The sequence below is a fragment of the Grammomys surdaster genome, unplaced genomic scaffold (assembly GCF_004785775.1).
Source record: "Grammomys surdaster isolate TR1022 unplaced genomic scaffold, NIH_TR_1.0 334, whole genome shotgun sequence".
NCBI classification, from domain to species: Eukaryota; Metazoa; Chordata; class Mammalia; order Rodentia; family Muridae; genus Grammomys; species Grammomys surdaster.
Window position 1 is genome coordinate 5930598 of NW_021604753.1, and position 10137 is coordinate 5940734.

Here is a 10137-nt window from a genome sequence, read left to right on the forward strand (position 1 = left end):
TGTGTGTGTGTGTGTGTGTGTGTGTGTGTGTGTGTGTGTGTGTGTGTATGAATGCATTGGGGGTAGGGTCTTCTAATGAGAAAAGTTGACAATAAAAATAATTATATCCAAACAAAGATTTAGGGATGATAAAATAAAATTAAATTGGATTTTTCATTAAGTATAAGTGTCCTGAGAACAGAGTAACATTGGTCTTGTTAGTATAATCATGATCATATTAGGTAAGTCATAGTTCAATGGTGATGAAACATTTTCATTTATTTTTTTATTTGGTGATCTGTGTGTTTGTGCATGTGTGCATGCATGTGTAGGAACACAAAAACATGCATGAGGGAATCAGAGGGTAACTTTTAGAAGTTAGGTCTCTGCTTCCATCATGTGGGTCCTGAGCACAAATTTAGGTCACCAGGCTTGGCCCTAGGTGCTTTTACTCGGTGAGTCATCTTGCTGGCCATAGTGTTTAGTATTTTTATTCATCTCTACACTAGTTCAATAAACCCCCTGCCCTATAGACAAGGAAACCATGGTACCCAGAATTTAAATGTTGCTGATGATAGATTTCAGGAGATGGGATTCAAACCCATGTCCATCTGGGCCTGATATCCAAGCTTATAAGAATTTGAAAAGTCCTGTCAGCTTCCCTGTAAGATTTATTTGAGATTCTTTTTTTCTGTCAAAGGCACAATGTTCCAGCCATGTCATTTCTGAAAACAGCAATTTCTGGATCTGAGACTTTAATTTTTCGGATTGGGGGGCTGACAGTGAGTAGAGGTGTCTCACTCTGTCATGTCAACCTCCATCGCTGTCATGGAGGAGCCCGAGCAAAGCAAGCAGTGAGCAGGCTGGCCAGCCGAAAAATCCGAAAAGAAAAATACGGCTTCACTTCGTGGAAAATTCATTATTTTCTGTAGCTCACCAGAGCCTTGACCCCTTTTCAGAAACTTCTCACTCAGCCTGCACTGGAAATCAACCTTCTTCTTAGGTCACTAAGCCCAGGAAAACTCTCTTCAAGGACTTCGGCTGAAGAAGGCAGGCTATGCTAATGGACTCAAGACAGTCTTGCTATCATTAATTAATTAATTTATCTTTTGCCATCACACAAAGAACATAGCTATAACAAAACAACAAAAACCTCTTGCTATTAAAAATAATATAATTCTTTTTTAAAAAAAATTTATATAAGGAGCTGAAGGGATGGCTCATCACTTAAGAGTGTTTATTATTTTTGAAGAGGATCCAAGTTCAGTTTACAGCTGCAACATTGGGAGGCCCATGACTGCTTATAACTCCATCTGAAGGGATCTGATGCTCTCCTCTGGCCTTCTTGGTCCCTGCACTCACATATACATGTATACACACACACACACACACACAAACACACACACACAAACACACACACTTAAAAATCAAGTAAATGTTTTAAAATAATAATTTACAAATCTTAACCCTTAGAATCCTTCTTGACAGAACAAAGAAGCTGAAAACATTGGGACCAATCAGCCAAATTCAAGCATGCTCTGCAACATTCTGTAATTTCACTGCAGTGTGAAATTATGGAAGATTAATTTTTTCCATTTAAAGGAAGAAGATCTTATTTGTTTGTTTGTTAGATTTTTGATACTAGGTTATATGTAAGCCAGGCTGTCCTTGCTATTGATAGACATGCCCCTGGACTTCTGAGTCTCCCATCTCTACATCTGAGTGCTAAGATTACAGATGCACACCACCATGCCTAGTCCACTCCGCTCTAGTGGTAGAATCCAGGGCTTTGTTCATGCTAGCTAAACACCTAAAAACTGACCTATATTCCAGGTCCCATGGGAGGATTGACTTTGATTCAATGTCAGAGGGGTTAGTCCATGGACCCTTTGTAGCTTGTCTTCATTTGTATGAACATAACATCACAGCAGCAGGAGTGTGTGGCAGAAGAGGTTTGTATCTTGATTCTGGGAAGTTTCTCTGCCCTTTGAGGAGGATAAATATGCCATATGGCTTCAGGGGTGATGTGCTACTCAGCCCGGACATTTGGATGAACTCTCTTTGCAATATTACATTTATGGCTCCTTTTCGAATTGTGTGAAACAGTTTTCATGTCTCATGACACCATGCTCATCCATATGACAGAGATGATATAATAATCCCTTTAAGAAATGTTTTCACATTTAGATGTTATAGAGAGAATATCTTATGCCTGTATGGATGTGGCACTTGTCAATAATAAATCTGATAGCCTATAGCTTAGGCTGGAAATAGGAGGTAAGAAAATTCTGGGATAGAGGCAGGTTACTTGTAGAAAGGATTTCTATTCTCCTCTGTTAGACATAGACTATAGTGTCTACAGGGAACTACCCCCCTGGCTTCTTTTGGGTTTCTTTGTAGTTTCTCCAAGAGAGTATATTAACTTTTTTTTTTTTCACTGATGTGGCAACAATACTTGGCAGAAACAACTTGTGGGCATTAAAATTTATTTTGGCTCACAGTTTGAGAGTATTTTAGTGCATAATAGCAGAAACTTCAAGGTGGACACGTTCCACTTGTGATGAAAGTGTAAGATGCAAGAAAGAGTGGGCTGGTACTTCCAAAGGCCTATCATTAACCATCTGCTTCTGCTAGATCTCCAGTCCTCAGCTTCCCTTCCCTGCAAAAGGAAAAAGAAATTTCACTGTGGAAGCTGTAGTGTGTCATGGTCTATCATAGTATGTCCCACAGTATACCCTTTTGCCCAAACAGCTTTACTTGCAAATGTTCATTGCAATGAGCCGTGGTCTGCTTGGAGGTCTCTGGCTTCTGCTAAACTATCAAGAGTGAACCTTTACCTAGACTCCTCTAGGCTATCCTATTGTTGCCCTGTGTTATGGAGATCATGTAGTTTTGCATCTGCAGGACCAGCCCCTTCATGTGCTCCAGCAGCTCCTAGATGGGGTAGATGTTACAGTGTGGCAGCTCAAAGTTCTGGATCTGGGCCTAGCTGGTCAGCCCACCAGCTCTCTCACAAACAGCAGCTGGCAGGGAGGCAGGACAGCTCAGTGGTGCCCTCAGATATCAACACGGCCTCACATAGCAGCCCGGATGACATATATCCATATGGGTTTTGATGGTAACTTGGACCTTGGACATTGACACAGACTCCTGTTACTGTAGAGCCATGGACCCAGACATGGCCCTCGACAGTAGCACAGTCCCAGTCATCACCATGGCCTCAGGTGTCAATGCAGGCCACACACTTCAGGCTGATCCTCACCGCTGTCAAGTCTCTAGTTCAGCCTGTCTTCCTAGTACACAAAGTGCTCTGCTTCTCTTCCTCTCCCAGCTCTCCATCACATACTTGTTCATTGTAGTGATTCCCCTCCCCCTGCAGGTGGACCTCTCATTCTTGTTTGTTTATTTATTTATTTATTTATTTATTTATTTATTTATTTATTTATTTTGTTCTGGCACTGGGTGTTGTACCCAAGGCCTTATGCATGATGGATGTGTGCCACTGTCTAGGTTTTTGTACCTAACCACACACTTTTTTTTTCACTCTCCTTTCTTTTTGTTTTAGGAGATGAGACCTCATGAAGCCCAAGCTAGAATTGATTTTTTTATATAAACAAATATGACCTTGAACTTCTAATCCTCTTGATTCTTCTTCCTGAGTTCTGGAATTATAGGCATGTGTCACCATGCCAAGTTTAAGTGGTGCCGGGATCAAACCACGGGCTTTGTATATGTTAGGCAAGGGCTCTACCAACTGAGCTGTTCCTTCATTCTTCATATGTTTGTTTTGAGGGTATTCTTAATAAATCACTCTTACAAGAATCTTCCCACCCAGGCTCTGTTCCTAGAAAAAATTTACCTAGCACATACATTGTTTTCTATAGAGGTGTCACTACAGAAATAACATACATAAATATGATGTATCTTTCAAAACACCTGTTATTATTGGTGATTCAAAGCAATAGAAATAATGGTGATAAGATTGTGCAGCTCTGGTGTAGGATATTATAGCATTAATACTAACATTGTGTGTTCTAAATTCCCTGTAGGATATAAAATCAACATGTCTTTTTTTGTGCAAATAGACAATGATCCTTGTGTGCTAAGACTGTACTGGATAGCCCTGCATTAAAAGACATCTGGTTCAGCACTAAACTGTGGACAGCACCCAATAGTTTGGGGACAATACACACACACACACACACACACACACACACACACACACACACCAAGTTATGTCCAGTTCTTCCCCACAACAGGTGAGACCCAGATACCTCAATTAAAGGGCAATTGTTTCCAGTAAGTCTCCCTTGTAAGGTCTTATGCCATTTCTCACATATCAAGGTCCTCTCCCTTGATACCATCAGGATATTAGAAAAATCCCAGGTCCCGCCAAGGGATTACTCAGTTTATTAAATTTAGCTTCACAAACAGAGACACTCTGCACTTTGTATCACCCTTGAGAACGTGAGCATTAAGGCATTCTATTGGCTTGAAACCCAGCAATTTCACAAGACAATAAAACAATGTATGTTCTTTTCAATCTTTTCCTGTGTACTTTATTTGCTAGGGGAAGTAAAATGCAGTTCAATGATCTACCATTATGTGATATGGAAGCTCTCTGCTGAAATTAAATCTTGCCATTACCAGGGTGAGTATCCAAATTTGTTGTGCTAGCACTTTTACTTTGTGTGTGCCTGTGGCTGAGGAAGGGTAGGCTACTTCAGGATGTTTCCACATTCTTTGTTTCAGTCCGGAGCTTTGCGAGTGTGGTGATTGCAAAATTGGATGTTAGGTAAGTCACAGAGAGCAGAAGAGGGGGAGAACACAGTGCTATTCACCTCAGAAATTTGCTCTTTAGATTTCTGGAAGTAAAAAGGACCTTGAGACTTTAAGAATTACAGCATGTTTTCCCTTCAGTTACAGAGTGGGTTAATGAGAGTCAATTAGCCAGGTATTACAACTTCGGGTTCCATGATATTTCTACAGGTCACAATATTCTGCCTTCCTATCCTTTATGGACATGTAACCACAACCTGGAAGGCATGGTTTTCTGACTATCATTAAAGGTTTTGGGAGCAAATGGGTTGCATGTAGAAGTCTGAAAGGAGATAGCAGGTTTGAGAACTGGAATAGAATTCCCCTAACTATAGTAGTATACACTGCCTTCAAAGTCATTAGTATTCAATGTCAGATATGTAAACTATGGAGAATTTGCTGAAGTTGACATTCAAAGACATTGTAATAATGTCACTGGAGCATGGTTACAGACAGATCCCTTGTATTCCCTCCTATATTCAGAGCAAAACTTTCAAGAAAAATCAATTTTCAAGATTTTGTCCATCTTAAAAAAAAAAAGAGAGCATTGAATAATAGTCTTGGTAACTCTGAAGTATGAGGTGTGCCATGCACCTATGCTTGGGTAAGAAATTTGGGTGTTATTTTTTAAAAAATCCCTGTTGTTTCATTTTACTAATGAAGACTTGGGAGCCAGATGACGGGATGAAAGCTTGCTAACTCAGAGAGGCAGAGAAAAGCACCCAGATGACCTTCTTCCTCAGTAAACAAAGTCCTGAAAGGAAAAGGAAGTTCTCAAAAACCCTTCAAACTGAATCTCTCTCCCTTCTACTTCCTGTCCATCTCTCTATCCCTTGTCTGGATGGACTCCCTCTTACTCTCTGGTTTTTCTTCTGTTGACTCCCTGTCAACTGGTTTCTTGCTTCACCTCTTAACCTATGGTTGACTTTATTTAATCCTGTTTACAATAAACAGAAAGCCCTTGGATTAAAGGTTAGTACTAGGGCTGAGCCACACCACAACCAGAAACAGGTTTTTTTCAGTAAACAATAGTCTCAGGGTGAAGTGGAAATTTCTGGTTTCTTTAGAGACTTAGTTGTGTTGTGTGATGTTTTGCTGGAAACTGTCTTATGAGAGGATGTTTTGCTAAGGCAGACATGTGGAAGGATGTTTTGCTGAGAACAGACATGTGGTGTTTTTCTGGAAGCTGCCTGGAAAAGGTGCATGTGATGTTTTGCTAGAGCAGATGCTTGGGAGAAGATATGGTGTTTGGAAAGGGTGTGAGTATAATCCAATAGACAATAGACAACACTGTGGCATTGGTTCCCTTGTCTTCTTTGCTGATCATTATTTGTTATGACTTCATAGAGAGAAACACAGGAAAGAACTTCTCATGATATTCCAGTGGTTTCTTGCTGCTTCCGTGGACTCAGGCTGACAGGGAGAGCCTCTCAGTTTCTTCTGGATAGAACTACCATTGCTAATCCATTAATGGTATTTGCCCTTAACAAATAATGGAATCACCCCAAAGAACTATTTCCAAACAGGAAATAGTTGCCCTAATTAACCTTTCCTTTCCTTCTTCCTCAGTCAACAAAGTCCTGAGAACTTTGGTTGGATGATGGGTTAGAAAAGAGGTTAAAATATTTAAGAACCCTTAGTAAAGTAGGTTTTGAAAAAATATAAGCCTATATCAGGGTTTACCATGTGATCAAATATCCTGCAACATTTGGTCTCTCTGAGCCTTGCTCATTCTACATGTTGGGAGTAAGTTTAGCAATGCTTACCTTGTAGGAGTGTTTTTGCGGTATCTAATAAGATCATTGGTACAAAAAGCATAGCAGCTCAACAAGCTTTGGCTCTTGTCATCAATAAGGATAGCTATCAATCAATTCAGAAAATAAAAGTTGCACTAAGACCAGTCACTTCAAATTCAGCTGGGTTAGAGATTACTCCCTTCCATTATATATAGATATGAGGTTTTACAGAAAGTCATAACTTCCTGCTTAAACTTATGAAGCCCACCCAAGCATGCTTGTCCCAAAGCCCATGCTCATATTCCATATTTATAGAAATGAAAAAGAACCTTGGAGATCCAGTAACAACAGATCCAGTAACAACATCCACAACTGGGTTAAATATGCACTGTATAAAAATAAGCAAGTTTGAGGAAAGACCACTCTATGTCTGTTGAGGAAATCACATTGAAACTAGCATGTTTCCATCTATGCAAGGTTCCAGAGTAAACAGATTGATATAAAGATGCAACACTTAGCATTTCCATAGTGTCTCACAGGAAAATGAACACTTTATGATACATTGATCTAGGGCTTGAATCCAGCTTGTAAGCAAAGAAAATGCATCAGGGGGTCCAATAGGTCTCATAATATGAGTTGTGACTAAGCCCTAGGCTCCAGAGCTCCATTCACTGTGGGTTTCCGCCATATTTCCTTGCCACCAAGTATAGCTGCTTGTATTATGAATGCTAATTACGTTTCCCCAAAAAACTGTTTGCAAGAGAATGTCTGCATGCATATAGCTTCAGGGAACCTGCCCCCAGTTGGTTCTGGTTGGTAAATTAGAGATGCCAACAGCCAAAAGCTGGGGAGAACAGAGGTGGGTTGAGAGAATTTCCAGGGCTTGGGATTGAGAGAGGAAGGAAGGAGAAGGAGATCTGCCATGCTGGGAGAATGTGGGGAGAGGAGACACCTTGCCTGAGAGGAGTGCAAGACAGAGAGAATAGCCACCATCTGAAGGGGCCAGGAGAGTACAACCCATGGGGGCTGCCCAACTGGGTCCAGGGCAGCCAGATAAAATACAGAATTTAGTAAATTGTAACTCAGGATTATCAGCAGGAGGTAGATTAACCACATGGAGGTTAAGAAGTGGCTCAGCTCTTGCGCTGTTTAATGCATATTGAAATATAAAGGCCAGCCACTCTTCCAGGTATTGAAGATTTGTCAAATGACACAGACAGTGATCAATGTAATGCCAGCTCTTCCTATAACAGGCATTGTGGTTAATACTGAGATAACCCCACTGGGTACTTCCCATCCTACAATTGCAGGATGGCTCTATCTGTGGCTAAAGAAGCTGAATCACAAAGATATAACATAAGTAGGACATATCTATCATGTAAACTGTAAGTATTGATGTCAAATTCTAAACCTCAAGTACCAAGTTCTTAGCATCTAACAGTAGACACAGGCCCTCTTAAGGAGTCTGTGTGGTTTTAATGCTAACAGCATTTTGTAAAGATGTTTCACTAATGACACTTTATAAATGAGAAAACCCAATTCAAGTGTGCAGGGAATATCAGAACTGTGGTTTATTGAATGTCAAATCTACTTGGTTTCTGTTGCAACACAAGAGACATACATAGGTCAGTGTGTGGTAAAATTTTATAGATTTTACATGGCTTGAAGTCAAGTATTACCAGCCACTTGGGATAAAGGAAGTACCAGCACCAAGATCTGCTTTTTAGGATTTGCAAAGGATTGATTGAGGTGATGTGCATAATTACATAAAAATACCAGACTTGATCAAGATCAGTGCTTTAAGTAACAGTGAAGAGCTGAATTTATTGGAAGAGGGAAATATATCACAGGCTGCTTTTAGAAATGGACATTACAGTGGAATTAACACCCAGACTTTGGGTTGTGTGATGGTTCATCATCATCACCAATGTGACTGGATTTTGAATCACCTAGGAGACACATGAGAGAGAGAGAGAGAGAGAGAGAGAGAGAGAGAGAGAGAGAGAGAGAGATCCTTCTAGAAGAGAGGCTTAGCTGAGTAGAGAAGATTCAGTCCTAGACTAAAAAATGGGGTGGGGGAGAAAGACACCAGTTGAACACAACAAGAAATATTCATCTCTCTGTGCTTCTTGATCTTGAGTGCCATGTGGCAGCTGTCTCATGGTCCTGCCCCCATGATTTTCTCTCTGAGTAGATTGTGCCCTCAAACCATGAGCAAAAATAAATCTTTCTTTCCTTAAGTTGCCTTTGCCAGACACTTTAAAAACAGTAACAAGAAAAGTAACTTACACAGATTTTAATTGCCATTCTCCAACTAAAGGTATCTTTCCATTAAAGCTAACATCATCTCAAAGCAAATGGTTTAAAACATAATAAATATTATAGGTGATTTGTATTCTTTTTACTAGGTAGCTTAGCAGAAAGAATAAAAGATTATATTGTTTAGATTAATGATGAATTAATAAAAGTAAAATGAGTTGTGTGAGAAAATTTCTCTCAATCTAAATACAGAGACCAGAACTTTCATTGCTTCCCCCCCCCCAACCACCACTTGGAGTCTTGAGGGGACAGCGGGACCAAGACAGCAAATATTATTTCCTTTTTATTCCAGTCTACAGTCAGAAGAATGGAAAATGATCAGAGCATATAGAAGATACAGTGGGTAGACTCATGAGGGGGAAACTCAGTCTGTGCTATGGCAACGTGTGAAAATGCAGTGGGTGTGTTTGGACCAGGAGCATAGACAGAGCTCAGTACTCAGGGTTGGTGGTTACTTGAGCTTTTCTCAGGGTTTGATGCTAATTAGTAACCAGTGAAGTTGGTGTTTATGGACCTGTGCTGCCTCCTCACTAATTTGTTCAGAGTGTAAATGATAAGATTGGGATTTTGGACCAAGGAACAGTAGAACCCATTGCTCAGTCAGATTAGTGTGGGGCAGGAAAGGAGCAAGCAAGAAGCAATATATCAAACAGAATAGTGTCTCTCTTCTTTCTCCTCTTCTTCCTCCTCCACCTCCTCCTCATCATCTTATTCATCTTCTCTTTAGTCCTCCTCTTCTTCCCATTCTTCCTCTTCCTACCCTTCCTCTTTCTCCTTTTCCTTTCCCTTATCCTCCTCCTCCCTTTCCCCCCCAACTTCTTCTCCTCTTCATCTTCCTTCTCCTCCCCCTTTTCTTCCCTTTGAAATAGGATCTTGCTATAGAGCCTCACACTTGAGCTTATGATCTTCTTGTCTCAGCTACCTAAGTGATGCCACATACTGCCACCTCACAATAAAAGTTAGCCAATTTTAAATTTAAAAGTTATTTTTATTGTCTAAGTCTCTATGTAGAGTTTGTGCAGATATGTGCCTGAAAAGAGCAGAAGAGAATGATGGGTCTCCTGAGACTAGAGTTACAGATGATTGTGAGCCAGCAAGTGGGTGCTGAGAACAGAGTCTGGGTCTTCTACAAGAGCAGTATGTGGTCTTAATTGCTGAACCATTAATTCCACCCCTGAAATTGAAGTTCTTAATGATTCTTTTTTTACTAAATGGAGTTGACTTCCCACAGGAGTCACAGAGAGAGAGAGAGAGAGAGAGAGAGAGAGAGAGAGAGAGAGAGAGA